Source organism: Haematobia irritans, chromosome 4 (genome assembly GCF_050003625.1).
Source record: "Haematobia irritans isolate KBUSLIRL chromosome 4, ASM5000362v1, whole genome shotgun sequence".
In the NCBI taxonomy this organism is placed as follows: Eukaryota; Metazoa; Arthropoda; class Insecta; order Diptera; family Muscidae; genus Haematobia; species Haematobia irritans.
In genome coordinates, this window is record NC_134400.1 from 78,307,209 (window position 1) to 78,326,001 (window position 18,793).

Genomic DNA, 18,793 nt, shown 5'->3' on the forward strand with positions numbered 1-18,793 from the left:
CATTTGCATTGTTCAAGGACGGTCCCGCTGTTTTTATTCATTGCAACGCATTGTTTGGAGACGTTGATAGTTTCGGGACTTTTTTTTTCCTTTGAGATTTGCATTGGAATGAACACCTCTATCATATTTAAAGGGTCTTTTTGTATTTTCACACTTATTTGTACATGATTTCTATTAAATTTGGTCGTTTTTTTATTTTTTCCTAAAAAATGATGTTGCCACTTTTTTACAATATAATTGAACTTTTGGCGCCGTTTCTTTTATTAAAAGTTATCGCCTATGAGATTCTCTATGTCAATAAATCAACAAATGTAAACACAAAGAGTCCATGCAATTATGTTTGGTTCGATAGCGCAGATTTTTGCATATTACTTTTTAAGGCCGGCAGAGAGCTATATCATACCAATCAACATGCACATGTGTAATACCAATTCTACTCCCTGTGTAAAATATCTCACAAATCGAAGTGAAACTTTAGCCTTTGTGGTTAACTGAGTGTAAATCGGGCGAAAGATACATACGGGAGATATATCTGAATCTTATCCGATTTCCACCAAATATAGCTACAATGAAACTTCTACACTTTGTGCAAAATTTCAAACAAATCGGTGTGAAATTTCAAATAAATCTGTTATCAAAATTAAGTGCAAATCCTAAGAACCTCAATCTGAATCGATATCAACCAACGTTGGTTGACATGCATAGCTAGAATGACACTTCTACTCCCTGTCCAAAATTTCACGTAAATCGGCGTAAAATTTCGACCTCTGTGGTCAACGGATTATATATCGGACGACGATTAAATGGGGCTATATTTGAATCTGATCCGATTTTGACCAAAATCAGCACGCATAAAATTAATATTACTTTCACTCCCTTTGCAAAACTTTACATAAATCGGATTGAAACTTTGTTCTCTGGTCATATGATTCTAAATCTGAATCGATTTCAACCCACTATGGCATGCATAGCTAGCAGATCGCTTGCATTCCCTGTGAAATTTCACGTAAATCGAATTGAAACTTTGTCCTCTGTGGTCATATTATTCTAAATGGAGAAAGATGCAGTGACCCACATAAGTATTGACACACCAAACAATTTTATTTAAAACATCATATTTTAAAAGTGATACAAAGCTATTTTAAATTAAAAAAATATTTTAATTTGGATTGTAAATGCATTAAGAATTTTCTTCTTTCAACATTTAAATTATAACAAGTATATAAAGCAGTAAGTTCGGCCGGGCCGAATCTTAAATACCCACCACCATGAATCGAATATTATAGTTTCTTTGAAAATTTCAGGGGGGTTTGATGACAGAAATTTTCCCAAGCAGATCAGTTCAACCAGTACCGTTTCCCGAAAATAAATTTAAAGATTTTACCTATGAAGACTAGGTCAGATTCTGGATTTATAAGAACCATTTTTGTTTGAGTTTTAGAAATCGGTATATATGGAGGCCTAACCAGCGTTGCAACAACAATTATTTATTTTGGACCAATTTTTTTTTTTTTTAATTCGTACCAGCGAACCACCTTTCTAAATTAAATTAATATAAAAATTTTTCATCGATAGAATTTATTTTCAAAATTTTATTTCTGTATAAAATATTGACCTCATTTTATTTCTATAGAAAATTTTATCAAAATGTTATTTCTATAGAAAATTTCGCCAAATTTTATTTCTGTAGAAAATGTAGCCAAAGTTTATTTCTATTGAAAATTTAGCTAAATTGAGTTTCTATAGAAAATTTTGCCAACATTTTATTTCTATAGAACATTTATCGAAAATCTTTTTCTACATACAGTTATAGCAAAATTTTATTTCTTGTTAAAATTTTTACAAAATTTTTGATTAACATTATATCTATACAACATTTTTAAGCTTATTTCTGTACAAAATTTTATTTCTATGAAAAATTTGTTAAAATTTTATTTCTATGAAAATTTTGTTAAAATTTTATTTCTATAGAAATGTTTGTCAAAATTTTAATTCTGCAGCAAATGTTGTCAAAATTTGAAAAAATTTGCAAAATGGGCGATTTTACGAAAATGGACCAAAATCAACTAAATTCCACTTGGTCTGACCATCGGTCAAAATTCAATAATTGTTTGGATCAATTTTGGTCCGATTGGACTAATGGAGGCTATGCCAAAACGTGGAGGGACAAACACAGTATTCAACACATCTTTTGTAGTTCTAGAATCTAGACCCCAAATCGGATTGCCGGTCTATAAGGGTACCATATCAAAAACTGGACCGATACACAATATATTCGGCCCTAGATATGGTCCTAGAATACCTCTAGATCTCCAATTTCAGGCAAATTGAATAAAAACTACGGATTCTAGAAGCTCAAGAAGTAAAATCGGGAGATCGGTATATATGGGGGCTATATCAAAACATGGTCCCATAATCACCATTTTCGACACACCTCTTTATGGTCGTAGAGTATCTCTAGATCTCCAATTTCAGGCAAATTGAATAAAAACTACAGATTCTAGAAGCTAAAGAAGTAAAATCGGGAGATCGGTCTATATGGGGGCTATATCAAAACATGGTCCCATAATCACCATTTTCGACACACCTCTTTATGGTCGTAGAGTATCTCTAGATCTCCAATTTCAGGCAAATTGAATAAAAACTACAGATTCTAGAAGCTAAAGAAGTAAAATCGGGAGATCGGTCTATATGGGGGCTATATCAAAACATGGTCCCATAATCACCATTTTCGACACACCTCTTTATGGTCATAGAGTATCTCTAGATCTCCAATTGCAGGCAAATTGAATAAAAACTACAGATTCTAGAAGCTAAAGAAGTAAAATCGGGAGATCGGTCTATATGGGGGCTATATCAAAACATGGTCCCATAATCACCATTTTCGACACACCTCTTTATGGTCGTAGAGTATCTCTAGATCTCCAATTTCAGGCAAATTGAATAAAAACTACAGATTCTAGAAGCTAAAGAAGTAAAATCGGGAGATCGGTCTATATGGGGGCTATATCAAAACATGGTCCGATAATTACTATTTTCGGTACACCTCTTTATGGTCCTAGAATACCTCTAGATTTCTAATTTCAGGCTAATTGGATAAAAACTACGGATGCTAGAAGCTCAAGAAGTAAAATCGGGAGATCGGTCTATATGGGGGCTATATCAAAACATGGTCCGATAATCACCATTTTCTACACAACTCTTTAAAGCCCTAGAATACCTCTAGATTTCCAATTTCAGGCAGATTGAATAAAAACTACGGATTCTAGAAGCTCAAGAAGTAAAATCGGGAGATCGGTCTATATGGGGGCTATATCAAAACATGGTCCGATAATCACCATTTTCCCCACACCTCTTTGCAGCCCTAGAATACCTCTAGATTTCCAATTTCAGGCAAATTGAATAAAAACTACGGATTCTAGAAGCTCAAGAAGTAAAATCGGGAGATCGGTCTATATGGGGGCTATATCAAAACATGGTCCCATAATCACCATTTTCGACACACCTCTTTATGGTCGTAGAGTACCTCTAGATCTCCCATTTCAGGCAAATTGAATAAAAACTACGGATTCTAGAAGCTCAAGAAGTAAAATCGGGAGATCGGTCTATATGGGGGCTATATCAAAACATGGTCCCATAATCACCATTTTCGACACACCTCTTTATGGTCGTAGAGTACCTCTAGATCTCCAATTTCAGGCAAATTGAATAAAAACTACGGATTCTAGAAGCTCAAGAAGTAAAATCGGGAGATCGGTCTATATGGGGGCTATATCAAAACATAGTCCGTTTAACTATATGAATCTGGATCGATTTTAACCAACATTGGGATACATAGCTAGGAGGTCACTTCTACTCCCTTCACGTGAATCGATGTAATATTTGCCTGTATTCTCTTTTGATATGAAACCACATTGAAAATCTAATATCAGCACATAAACTTTAATTTTACTATCCAGCTAAAAAATTATCGTTGTAAAAATGTTTATAATTATTTGGCTTGCATTGAAAATAATTTATTTTTATGTTACCGTATTTAAAACAAATGGAAAAAGTTGTGTTAAAAATTATCTGTTAATAAATACTATTTATTTTTGAGAACCAAATATTTCGATATTATTGAATTATTTGTATTTTTTGTTGTTTTCATTAGGACACACATTAGTTAGGCCTCTACCTGTGTGAGGTCACATTACATTGCTTCTGTGGATGTTTCCAAGAATAGTATAAACATTTACGTTCGCTTTTGGAAAGTATGCCACTAGTAATTGTCAGCCTTTTTCCAAAGCTCTATTTTGACTTTCATTGGCGTTCAAGGAATTGCATGTTTCTATGGACACAACATTGATGGTATGCTTTGAAGTTCTTACGCATTCGATTTGTGTTTTTAGACTCAGCTTGCTCCATGAGACATCGTGTACGAAGAGTCGACGCAACCCTATGAGCATTCCGCAATGTTTCCTTGAAGTTAGCTAACGAGAATTGTACTCATTTTTAAATGTACTGAAAAAAGACAAATGTGTTTATCTTTTATACATTTCAAAAAAAATATCAAATGTAAGACAATGTTGTACGTACCTTGAATTTGCATATTTAGTGGGACAAATCTCGGAAATTTTATTTACAAACTAGAATCACTCCATAATAAATAATGAAAACAATTTATGAAAGTCTATTTGTCTCTTTCTCACAGAGGGTTGCCAACCCTTACGATTTTCGTCATTTTAACGCTTTTTATATTATATTAAGGTGAGTACTATGTTCGGTTTTTTCACCAAAACACTTAAAACTACAAATATATTTATGAAGACGATTATATTTTGATCGAGTCTTGCCAAATAATGGATGGAAAAGATCCAAGGAATTGATTGCAAATAATTTTATATTTCTAAATTAGTTAATTAAAAAAAGTAACCGTGAAAACAAGCTGGTTTTCAGCTTGAAAACTGAACATAGTACTCAGCTTTAGGCATGTGAGAATTCCATGATTTTAAAGTAAAGGCCGGTATGCACCTCTAGCGAAATTTTCGGTAGCAAAAATTTATTTAAGTCTACAACAAAAAACAGGGTTGAGTACACAAATTTTAAACCAGCTAATCGCTTTTAAAAATTTTTTAAAATATGTTCCAAATATTCCTCAAATAAATTTTTGATTACAGCTTTTGACACCGAAAATGTCGCTAGAGGTTCATACCGGCCTTAAAGATAAGTACTATGTTCGCTTTTCGAGTTGAAATTTTTGCGGGTACTTTATTAAAACAGTTCAAAATATGGTACTTATGGACCCGAAAGTCTGGATGGTAATTAATATATGTTCCATTCAAATAAAAGGTAAACAAGAATTTAGAATTCATATAAAAACTTCATCACCATGGAACCGGAGTAGTCCTTCAAAATATTGACCATTTCTAATATAAGCAACATGGTACTCATATTAAAGCTAATTTCGAGTACATTGCGAATTTGATTAAGAGATTTTTATAGAAAATCATTAGGGAGAAAACACAACAAAATATTTTTTTGCATGTCATTTGCCGCATAAGGAATAATGTGCAAGACTGTTTTGTCGCAAGAATGTTGACATCGTTGACTCAATGTGTTGTTAACAATTTCAATTGTTAAATCCTAGTACCGAAACCATATTTTCAAAAAAAATTCCAATATCAATCATTCCGCATTTAAAAAATGAGTGTCCTACTAACTGCAAGCAGTATACAACTGCTAATATGACTCAAAAACGCCACTTTTCTATTTTGTGTTGTTATATTGGATTTGCACAAAACATATGTATGTGAGTAAAATACATAGTAAAAATAGCAATCACATTTACGATGATTTTTTAAAATGTTGATTGTTGATACCGGCCTTTAGGCAGAAACCAACTTAGTACTAAGCATTAAAATTAGTCACTGTTTAAGAAAAATGAAAATTGCATGACTAAGTAGTTCCTTACTTTTATAATAAAAAATAAAAGTAAGTAAATGTTTACTTACTTTTATTAAATTAAATCGAATTCAAATGACTTCTGTTTTTGTCTCAATAAATCGTTTAAGTGTGACGGTTTTTTGACTAATTTTATGCTCAACAATTGGCATCACTGCCCAGCGTTGCTAATTTAGCTATTTTCCGCTAGATTTAGCTTTTTTGAAGTCGTTTAGCGGGGAAAAAGTGCATATATCGTTTAGCTTTTTTCATGGCCTTTTTAGCTATTTGTGGCTTTTTTATTTTCGACATATTTCTATTCAAATATAGATAAAACGACTTTTTTATCTAAGCCTTGCTGGCAGAATAAGGTTTTCCACATATTTCAAAGCTCAATTGAAACATTAGTAATGATTCCAACCATTATGCGGGCATTTTTGCAGCAAATACGCCTTGTAAAGTTTTTGCCTCATATTCATAAAAGTTATCGTATATTTTAAATCTACTATTATCATACCAATTTCTTATATAAATTGTCACTAATTATTAGGAATATTTTCATTTGAATCCATATATATTTTATGTTATTATAATATTCTAAAGTTATAATGATATTACTAAATTAAAATAGTAGATGTGAATTGTTTTGTACACTGAAGTAATATAGTAGTGAGGCCAAACATTTATTGTCCTTAAAATACAAACGCGAATTTTGGTTATAATAGCATTTGTGAATTTCTCTTATATAAATTGTTTTCCTTGTCCAAAAGCCGATAATGTCATTTTGTCCTTATAGTTAAGTCATTCAACTTAACATCAAATAGTACAATAAACTATATTGTATTGATGGGAGCCACCGTGGTGCAATGGTTAGCACGCCCGCTTTGCATACACAAGGTCGTGGGTTCGATTCGTGCTTCGACCTAACACCAAACAGTTTTTCAGCGGTGATTATCCCGCCTCATTAATGTTGGTGACATATCTGGGGGTTTCAAAGCTTCTCTACGTGGTTTCACTGCAATGTGGAACGCCGTTCGGACTCGGCTATAAAAAGTAGGTCCCTTGACATTGAGCTTAACATGGCGAAAAATTTTCCATTTGTGATACTTTGTTTTTTCGAGTTGAAAAACTGACGTTTATAGTACGGCGCCATTTGCAATGTGAATTAAGAAAAAATTTATTTATTAAAAACTATTTGTGTGGGTTTATAACACAAACATGGATTATAGTTTTGTTCCGAAATTATACAAAGGATCAAAGAAGTAGCAGATCAATTGTCCAAGGAAAATAAAATGTTAAGTTTGTAATAGCAAACAGCACCCACCAACTTAATTTATATCGCTCCCTGTCAAATAGCGCTCCAAGCTACCTAAAAAACGCCGCTTTCTATGTGCTAAATAATAAATAATAAAAAATTTCCGCAAGAATGAACATAGTACCGGCCTTTAGGCGGTCTTCGTTAGATGAGGAAGCTTTTACTAAAACACACCTTAAAGGTAAGTACTATGTTCGCTTTTCAAGTTGAAATTTTCGCGGTTACTTTATTAAAACAGTTCAATATAAGGTAGATAAATTAACTCAATTGATGCGCAGTTTCTTGTGCCTCTAAATTTCGGCAAGACATTATGGGAATATGTTTGTTTTCATTTATAATTTTGACTATTTCAGGAAAAGTAATCGCGAAAATAAAGTGATTTTCAACTCGAAAACAGAACATAGTACTCACCTTAAGCCAACAAAAATGGGTAAAAGCTGTTCGGTTTTCGAGTAGAAACTCCATACAAAACCAAAACATGCGAAAAACTAGCGAAATTTTTACCATTTGTGGTACTATGTTTTTTTTTCGAGTTGAAAAAGTGGTGTAAATCGATCGGTCAGTATTATCATAACATGGCGCCATTTGCAATGCGAATTGAAAAATAATTTATAAGGTAAGTACTACGTTCGCTTTTCGAGTTGAAAATTTCGCGGTTACTTTATTAACAGTTCAATATAAAGCAGATAAATTAACTCAATTGATCCGCAATTTCTTGTTCCATTAGATTTCGGCAAGACTTGACACGTTTGTTTTCATGTATAATTTTGATTATTTCAGGAAAAGTAATCGCGAAAATAAAGTGCTTTTCAACTCGAAACCAGAACATAGTACACACCTATAGTCATGGCGATGAGTACCAAACATTTTTTTATATTTCCCATTAGATGTTATGTTTTACCATTTTGCTTATTATTTATTTTTTCGGAGGAATCGGTGATCTTGTGCACTTTATGGTTATGAAAAGTGCGTTATGGTTATAAAGTGTGCGTATTCGAAAGTATTTTGCCGCAACGCTTAAAATTCAACAACTTGGCAATACTGATGAGGTTATTCTGACATGCTATAGATCTATTTCACTCGATCACTCAACTTCGTATGTGAGGCAGAATGAGAAAAAGATGTTTGTGCTATATTTGCTGTGGGTAGGGATGTCATTTGTTGAGAATGCAATTCGTCAAAAATTTGTCACCTTTAAACGATTTATTCAAACAAAAGCACAACAGAAGTCATTTGAATTTCATGAAACTGAGTAAACATAGTAACTAATTAATCATATAATTTTCATTTCATTGACTTATTTTAATCCTTAGTACTAAGTTGGTATCTGCCTAAAGGCCGGTACAATGATAGTTTTCGAATTGAAAATCTCTTTATTTTCACGGTTATTTACAATCAAAATTTAAAATGAAAACAAATATATTCCTGTGAAATCGCGGAAATTTCAATGTGAAAGGCGAACATAGTACTGTGGAGTCGAGCCAATTTTGCTCGACTCCGACTCCAGCATTTTTCATCAGCTCGTCTCCGACTCGAAAGTCCAAAGTCGGACGGGGCTCATTGTATTATATCCTTCAACACATTTACTAAAATTATTGATACCAACTCATATCTTTTAAATGTGTTGCGAGTTATATAAAGGTTTATGTTCCCATATGCATGCATTTGAATCTGAAATTGAATTTAGAGAAAATTCTATATACTTCTACAAAATCTATGTATTAAAAATTTAAATGTAACGTTATGGGACGTAACACAATTTTAGTAAAAAAATATAAAAAAAGGAAAGTCTAAAGTCGGGTGTGCCGATTATAATATGCACAACTTTGTATTTAGATCAAAATTTGCATAAAATCTCAAATACATAATCTGAAGTCCATAATTTAACAAGAAAGTGTTTTGTGTGTATAAGTAATATTTTTTAAAGAGAAAATGTTAAATTACAATTTTTTAAAATTCTTAGTTTCCCAGATGTCAATCGTTGAATTTTTAAATATTTCAACATTTTTGATATAAATTGTTGCATTTTTACAAAATTTAAAGTTTGTAACAAAATAAAAGGTATATGTTCTAAATGACTTAAATCGTGGTATCTTATTTTCGAGATCGTTTGACAAATTGCTGCATTTTTTCCATAATTTAACAAGAAAATGTTTTGTGGGTATAAATAGTATTTTTTAAAGAGAAAATGTTAAGTAACAATTTTGTAAAAATTCTTAGTTTCCGAGAAAACGTTACTTAAATTTTGTCACAAATGCTAAGTTGTCGCACTATCGAACGTTGAAATTTTCAACATTTGAATATTTTTTAAATAAATTTCCTAAAAAGTTAACAAAGAAGTACATAGTGGGTATAAAAACGATATTTTTTTTTTGTAAAAAATGCTTAGTTTTCGAGAGATCGGTCGTTGAAAATTTAAATACTTAAACCACGTTTTGATAAATTTCCGAATATTTTACAAAATTAAACAATAAACAGTGCATAATGGGTGTAAATAGTGTCTTAAAGACAAAAAGTCAGGTAATAGTTTTCTCAAGAATGCTTGGTTTTCGAGATATAGAACGTTGAAGTTTTAAACATTTTAACATTTTTTGGATAAATGGCAGCATTTTGTTACAAAATTCAACAAAACAATTTCATAATAGGTATACATAGTATATTTTGAATAGAAAATGTTAAGTAACAATTTTGTCAAAAAGGCGTAGTTTTCGAGATATTGAGCGTCGACGTTTTATATATTTCATATATTTTACCACTTTTACGGAAAATGGCTGCAGTTTCTACATAATGTAAGACAACCATACATACCATACATATTGGGAATAAATGGTGTATTCTAAAGAGAAAGTATTAAGTAAAAATTTTACTAAAAATGCTTAGTTCAAGAAATATCGATCGTTGAAAATGTAAATATTTTTCCACTTTTTCGAAAAATAGCGTTATTTGTTACGAAACGAAAATTGAATTGAAAATTAAATATTTTACCTCTTTTTCGAAAAATGGCTACATAGGGATGTGAAAATAACTTAAAAACTGTTTTCCCTTTCCGATCACGTTATTTATTTAAGCAAATGGTAACTATATTTGAATTTAAAGTAAATGGGAATTTCGAAGCAACGTTTTTTTTTCAAAAAAAAAAAAAAAAATACCGCGATCGTGAGAAACAAACGTCTTTTAATAGTGCGATTAAACCCAGATAATTTAACTCAATTGATACGCATTGTCTTTTTCATCTATATTCGATTAAGATTTCATAGGAATATATTTGATTGTAATTTTGATTGTAAGTAATCGCGAAAATCGAACGTAGTGCCGGCCCTTAAGGTGGGTATTAAGTTCGAGTTTAGCCGCTAAAATCGTCATTTTTTCACGATTACTTTTCTTTAATAATCCATTTTTATGAATACAAACTTTGTGAAAATTTGCGATGGGATATTCCCCGTCAAGTTATAATGAAGTCTGCAACAAATATGTATAATTTTATTATATTTTTACTGATTTAGTTTTCACTTTAGTGAAAATTAGCGGCTAAACTCGAACTTAATACTCACCTTTAAGGTGGGTAGGCGAAACATTTTTGCCGCAACGGCAAATACAATAAGCTTGACGGCGAATAATTCCTTTTTTCACGTTTCCTAGCGTTTTTGTTGTCAATACAGCACGCTTTGACAATATTAAACAATGAAATTGAATAAAAACATACAATGACTTGTTATTTGTTGAGTTATTTCAAGAAAAAATAATCTACACGTGTCGAGGCAACAGCAATTCCTAGTGGTGAGTTAAAAAAAAATTGATAAGCGATGGCAACACTATACCAGTTTTCGCCAAGGAGTTAGAATAAGTTTTAATTTAGCGACACGCCGTTAGCCGTCACGGTATTCCGTCGCGGATTTTGGGCTTCCCATAAGAAATACACGTAAATAATTTTTCGCCTACCGCCTATCGCTATGGTTATATTTACACACTTAAGGTGACGAGTTTTTGACGAATTGAATGACCAACAATGAACATCACCATAGAACATATAGCACAAACGATCTTTGTCTCATTTTACCTCACATACGTAGTTGAGTAATCGAGTGAAATAGCTCTATAGCTGGTAAGTAAAATCGCATTAGTATTGCCAAGTTGTTGAATTTTAAGAGTTGTGGCAAATTACTTTCGATGCGCAATACACATCATAATTCCACATTTTCTGCCATTATTTTTGGAAATTACAAAAAGTGTGGCACAAAATAAAAAGTATATGTTATAAATGACTTAAATTGGGATATGTTAGTTTCGAGATATCAATCGTTGAAAATTTTAATATTTTTTTCTTTTGATAAATTGCTGCTTTTTACAAAATTTACGACAAAACAGTACAGTATGCATGGGCATAAATGGTATATTCTAAAGAGAAAATGTTTAGTAAATATTTTGGCCAGAATGCTTAATTCTCGAAATATCGATCGTTTAAGATTCAAGTTTTTCGTTAATGTTTTGCCAAAAATCCTTAGGGCCGGTTTCTCAATGTCTTGTTATTATTTATCTGATCCCATACAAAAATTTTACTAACCGGAGGTCTATCCTCCGATTAAATATTAATCGAAGGATGAGAAACTGGCCATTAGTTTTCGAGATAACGACGGTTGAAAATTAAATATTTTACCACTTTTTCGAAAATTGTATATTGGGAATAAATTGTGTATACTAAAGGTGGAATTTCATACCATGCGGTCATGCGTACGTACGTTGTATTCGAATGCGTTGACGAATACGATTCTTCAAGTGAGTTACACAGCATGCGTCGGAGCACCAATGAATTTGCTGATTACATTCCATGCATCTGAGTTTTTTGTCTTTTTGTATTCCACGCACTCTTTGCAGTATAGGACTTTATGTATTTTAACTTCAATAAATAATTTCTCGTCCATATTTTAGATTGTTTTTCGTTTCTTTATTTTTTTACATGTTGTCAACGCACCCGACGCATTGAAAAGTTAAAAGTTCGTCAACTTTATGCGTCATATGCATACGTTACTTTTGTCGTGTAACTCAAATAATTGTAGTCCCAACATTTTAACTTTTTTTTGACAATAGCATATAACGTACGCACGCATGACCGCATGGTATGTAATTCCACCTTAAAGAGAAAGTGTTTAGTAACCATATAACCATAACCATAACCAAAAATGCTTAATTCTCGAGATATCGATAGTTGTACATACATATTGAGAATAAATGGTGTTTTCTAAAGAGAAAATATTAAGTAAACATTTGACCAAAAATGCTTAAATCTCGAGGTATCGATCGTTGAAAAATTAAATATTTTACTACTTATGAAAAATGGCCGCATTTTTTACAAAATTTGAGACAAAAATTGCTTATTGGGAATAAATGGTGTATTATAAAGAGGAAATGTTTAGTAAAAATTTGCCCAAAATGCTTAATTCTCGAAATATCGATCGTTGAGAATTCCAATATTTTACCACTTTTACAACAAATGGATACATTTTTTACAAAATTTAAGACAACTCATACATATTGGGAATAAGTGGTTTATTCTAAAGAGATAATATTAAGTAAAAATTTGACTAAAAATGGTTAGTTCTCGAGATATTGATCGTCGAAAATTCAAACAGTTTAACACTTTTTCGAAAAATAGCATCAATTGTTAGAAAACATACATATTGGGAATAAATGGTGTATTTTAAAGAAAAAATTTTAAGAAAAAATGTTGCGCAAAAAATTAAATATTTTTACAACTTTTTCGAAAAATGGCTATATGGGGATTAGAGGCCTGCACAAATGTATTTGGCAGGCAAATACCAAATGTTGTCATACGCCATATAATCACAATTCCACATTTTCTGTCATTATTGACGAAAATTACAAAAAGTTTGGTACAAAATAAAAAGTATGAACTTAAATTGAGGTATCTTATTTACGAGATATCAATCGTTGAAAATTTTATTTTTTTAATTTTTTTGTTGATAAATTGCTGCATTTTGTTTACAAAATTTAAGACAAAACATGTATATTGGGCACAAATGGTATATTTTCGAGATATCGATCGTTGAAAATTCAAATATGTAAAATAAAACAAAATGTAAAATAAAACATGCATATTGAGAATAAATGCTGTATTCTAAAGAAAAAATATAATTAAAAATTTGATAAAAAATGATTAATTATCTAGATATCGATCGTTAAATATTTAACCACCCTTTTTCGAAAATTGGCTGTTTTTTTACAAAATTTTTCACAAAGCATACATATTGGGAATAAATGGTGTATTCTAAAAAAAAATTTAGTAAATATTTTACTAAAATTGCTTAGTTCAAAAAATGTCGATCTTTGAAAATTTAAATAGTTTACCACTTTTTCGAAAATTGGCTGCATTTTTTTACAAAATTTAAGACAAAAATTGTAAATTGGGAAAAATTGAGTATTTTAAAGAGAAAATGTTTAGTCAAAATGTAGGCCATGCTTAGTTTTCGAGATATCAATCTTTGAAAATGTAAATATATTACCAATTTTTCAAGAAATGGCGGCATTTTTAACAATATTTAGACAAATCATACTTATTGGACATAAATGGTGTATTCTAAAGAGAAAATATTAAGTAATCATTTTGCTAAAAATGTTTAGTTCAAGAAATATCGATCGTTGAGAATTTAAAAAGTTTACCACTTTACGAAAAATGGCTGCATTTTTAACAAAATTTAAGACAAAACATGCATATTGGACATAAATGGTGTATTCTAAAGAGAAAATATTAAGTAAAAATTTGACTAAAAATGCTTAGTTCTCGAGATATCGATCGTTGAAAATTAAATATTTTACCACTTTTATGAAAAATGGCTACATTTTTTACAAAATTAAAGGCAAATATTGTAAATTGGGAATAAATGGTGTATTATAAAGAGAAAATGTTTAGTAAACATATTCCAAAAAATGCGTAGTCCTCGAGATATCGTTCGTTGGAAATTTAAATATTTTTCCACATTTACGAAAAATGGCTGCATTTCTTACAAAATATAAGACAAACCATAAATATTGGGATTAAATGGTGTATGCATAATTTACAAAATTTCAGACAAACCATACATATTGGGAATAAATGGTGTATTCTAAAGAGAAAATATTAAATAAAAATTTGACTAAAAATACTTAGTTCAAGAAATATTGATCGTGGACAATTCAAATATTTCATCAATGTTTTGCCAAAAATCCTTAATTTTCGAGATCTTCAAAATTTAAATATTTTACCACTTTTTGATTTTTTACAAAATTTAAGACAAAAAATGTATATTGGGTGTATTTTCTTAAGAGAAAATGTTTAAAAATAATCAAAAAAAAAATAGAACTTGCCAAAAAACCACATTATCGGTCAAACCCATTGGTAAGAAAGAAAGATTACTCGTACTTAATATCCACCTTAAAAATGTTTATTTTAAAATTTTGGCTTGTATATTTTGACATGTTTTCGACTCCTATCGCCAGCACAATATAAAGTTATGTGTTTTCAATTGCATTCGTTTGAAATACGAAAATATGTCTTTATTTCAAATAGGGGAACCAGATATTATTTGCTTCAAAATGATTTTGAAAAAGTTACAAAATTTTTGTTTTTTTTTCATCACATAGACTGCTATTTACAATGTTATCATAATTATTGAAACCACATGTAGACGGTGACGTTTTCCGATTAAATTAATTTTGCTTTTTCGTCACGAACCTTTATTGTTGTTCGGTGACAAAGCCATTCTCCATACGAAATGTATGTAATATCGCTTACCGACATTCGCTATGGATGTATTCACCCACTATAAAATCAAAGCCGGCGTGTTAAAATAAAAACATGTACAAAAAGGTGGCAACACGATTCCCCATATATTTTTCTTATACGCTTCGGTGTGTTTGAGGACGCGTCCTCGAAGTAAACGGTATTTGTAGAAATTGTCGCGGAAGAATGCGTTGTATGTAAAATGGGATATATATCACAATTGGTAGGTCAAAAAGTGGCGAAATCAGTTAAAATGTAGTAGTAATGAGGTATTTAACCCAGCCACATTAAAAAAATCATGTTTTTTTTAGGACCCCAAACTATGCGTTGCGAGTAAATATATATATATATATATATATATATATATATATATATTTTTTTTTTTTTTTAACATACACATAAATTTATTTAGGCGTGAACACTTTTGTACTAGCATTTAACACCATTTTAAATGCAATTAAAACTTATCGTGTTTTGTAACATACTTAATTTCATTTTTTCCTTTAAGGCCGGTATTACGTTGGCATTATCGCTCTAAAATGACTTTCACTTTTCTTTCATAATTAATTTAAAAGAAAATAAACTTTTTTAATTGTTTTAATGCCCGCTTTTACATTTGAAGTTGTCCGTCAACTCCTCTTGGACTACTTATTAATAAAGAGGAACTAAAGTTTGTTTTTATACATTTTACTGTTTAATTTTTTACTATTTCCTCCCTTTTTATTTACTGTCCCAACTCTAAAAAGAGTATATATAGTGCCATTTCGTTATTTTTATGAAGATCCCTTTGTAATTTTTTTATATTTTCCACAGTTTTTTGTTTTAATTTCCTTTGCCTGAATATTTTGACTTTCTCCTCGTACGTTCCCATTTCTTTTAACGAACCAAGAAACAAATTGTGCCCATAATGCCAAAATGATAAACAAAACACATGTCCACACACACACCCTCAAAAAAAATCGCTTCTGTAACATATACTCCCAAACACATTTTGCTTCAAGCATATACATTTTTGGGTATTGCCCAAACATTTATATATTTGATTTCCACCAATATATAATATGTTTGAAAGCATATTGGTCTAAACAATATAATATGTTTGGGTAGTCTAAGTTCCACACATTATGTATTTTTCCATCCAAATTCAATAATGTTGTCTTCCAAAAAACTAAATGTTATTATGTGAACATATAATATGTTTGGAAACATTTTGAACCCAAAAATATTATATGCTTAGAAGAAGTTTCTCCCAAAGAAGATTGTGCTCAAATTTTTTTTCTAATTGAATATTCCCTCACATTTTTCTCACTTCCATGAGCTTTTTTAGTTCTTAGCACCTTTTTCTGTAATACAAACATTATAGAAGAAATTATTCAATTTTATATTTTTTTAAATTTTACCTTTTGCCGGACGGGGATTCGAACAGCGGACCACACAGTTTGTAAGCCAGCACACTAACCACTGGGCTACGTAGCTGTTATGGTCATCAAGAGATAATTATCGTTATAAGTCATATTTATGTAGCATAGCTTGCGGCGCCAACGAGCCGAAGCAAACAACATTGTTTAACAACATAACATTGTTAAACATACATTTGTTGGTGACGTGGAGCAGTGGTTGGTACGTCCGCCTTGCATGCCGAGGGTCCTGGGTTCGATCCCTGCTTCGACCGACACCATTTTTTTTATTTTTTATTTTTACATATATTTTTTTACGTATATTCCAAATACGTTCGGAATATCCCGAAAAGGTGTTCAACATTACATACTACTATATAAACTTTTTACTACGAAACTGAAAAGTGTGTCTTATAAAAGACTTAAATTCAGAAAAGAAAAGTGCTTGGTATAAACGAAATGGACTGATTTCAAATCATATATTATTTTTTATTGCAAAAATAAAAAATTTGTTACAAAAAAGGGTTTTGTACACAAGTTTGAAATTTTCGAAGAAATTCAAAAAACTCTTACAAAGGAAGAATGTGATGTCGAGTAATATGTAAATATTTTTCCATCGAATCCTAAAGTTAACGATAACCATTCAAAAGCACATTATATTTAAATTCGAAACAATAATTTTACAACCAACACATAAATTAATTTAGGTGTGAACAATTGTTTGCTTTCTTTAATAATTTATTATAAAGAAAATAAATTTATTCAATTGTTGCTTTGGATCATTCCCCACCAAGTTATAATACAATTTGTCTAAAAAAGTTATAATGTTAGTCTGGTTTTACAGATGCGAGTTTTGCCGTTAAAATGAGAAATAATTTTAGTGGCAAAACTCAAACTCAATGTCCGCTTTTATTTTCGAAAGTATCCGTCAACTTCTCTTGGACTACTTATTAATAAAAAAAAAAAAAACTCTCTATTTCACTAAAGCCAATTTAACATTATTTTAGTTCATAGAAATATTATGTTTGGAGAAAGTTTTCTTTACTCTAATACTTTTTTGTGTACGTTAGTTAAATTAACTAAACCCGAGAAAAAAATATACTCAAATGAAGCATAAAGATTAACTAAATTCGTGTCTTCCACAAAATAGTTCAGAATTTCTTTAAATTTGTAAATTTTACCAAAAATGCGTCCATCGTGAACTTCGTATGTCACTAAAGACATTCTTGCAATTTTGAACTCCAAGTTTTTTCTTCAAACTACAAGATTTTCTTTAACAAGTGAAAAAACTTTGTTATGTCTAATAAATTTTCTTGTATTTGTCGAAAAATATTTACTTATTTTTATGACATCGGCGTGATGCCAACGTTTGTAATACTGTTTAGTTAAAATTTTCTACAAATATTCAAAATTTTCTGAAATTAACCGAAAGTTTTCTTCCTGGTGGGTTCACTGTTTTTTCAGTGTACGTTCCGAGTTGTTTTGACGAAACAAAAAAAGTGCCCGTAATGCGAAAATGCTTTTTTTTAAATGTCTTTTCTCTTGGTTCCGAATGAATTTTCTCTCTGAATACTCATTTTAATCTTTTTACTTAAGCATATACAATTTTTGGCGGTCTTATATCACAACATATATATGTTTACTCCAAATTTGTAAATTTATACTTGTTTATATTCACACATAGTATTTTTCCAACCTTTAATGGAATTTTCTTTATGTATATATATTTTTAAGGCGCCAATTGGTTACTTTCATTATTTTACTTCCAGCATACACTTTATGTCTCCCTTTCTAAACACATATATGTTTATAGTCTATTTCTAAATTAATATATGTTTGCATCCAAGCATATTATATTTACAAACATTTTATGCCCCAAACATAATATGTTCTAACATATTAACATATATGTCCCAAACATATTATGTTAGTTTATGAACATTATATGCTTGCACTTAAAAATATTGTGTTTAAAAAATTGAGTTCCAAACATATAATTTTTACACCCAAACATATGAAAAACAGTCTTTTTCGTCCGTGTACATAAAATGCTGCTCTCAAGGCGAAAACACTTGCTGTTTTTTTTCAAATGTCTATTCTCTTTACTCCGAATACTCATTCTAATATTCAAATTAAATAATAATAAAAATAATAATGCTTAAGCCTATTTTTTGGCCTTATCATAAAACAGTTTTCCGAAACAACATACAAACGGTTTCATAGAAATTGCTTTCTTTTGATTCTCTCGCTGTGTTATGTTGATATCTTTCGTCAACCCTCTCGGTTTCCATCTCTATTTCTTTTTCTATACTCTCTCTGTCGCTCTTTGAATAAAATATAACAACATATATACACAGAAAAAAAGTGTCTCGTAAATTTAAGAAG

General features: G+C 30.6%; 2 long non-coding RNA genes across 2 annotated transcripts in view; both read right to left on the reverse strand.

The window, feature by feature from the left end:
• LOC142237092 (uncharacterized) overlaps window positions 1-18,793 on the reverse strand; it is a 351,654-nt gene that overhangs the window by 107,185 nt on the left and 225,676 nt on the right. The gene's annotated exons all lie outside the window — the stretch shown is intronic.
• On the reverse strand, window positions 4,068-4,669 carry LOC142233685 (uncharacterized). Its single transcript, XR_012721469.1, has 2 exons — window positions 4,579-4,669; window positions 4,068-4,503 (listed from the first exon to the last, which is right to left on the reverse strand). It is a non-coding gene; the product is annotated as an uncharacterized LOC142233685 (long non-coding RNA).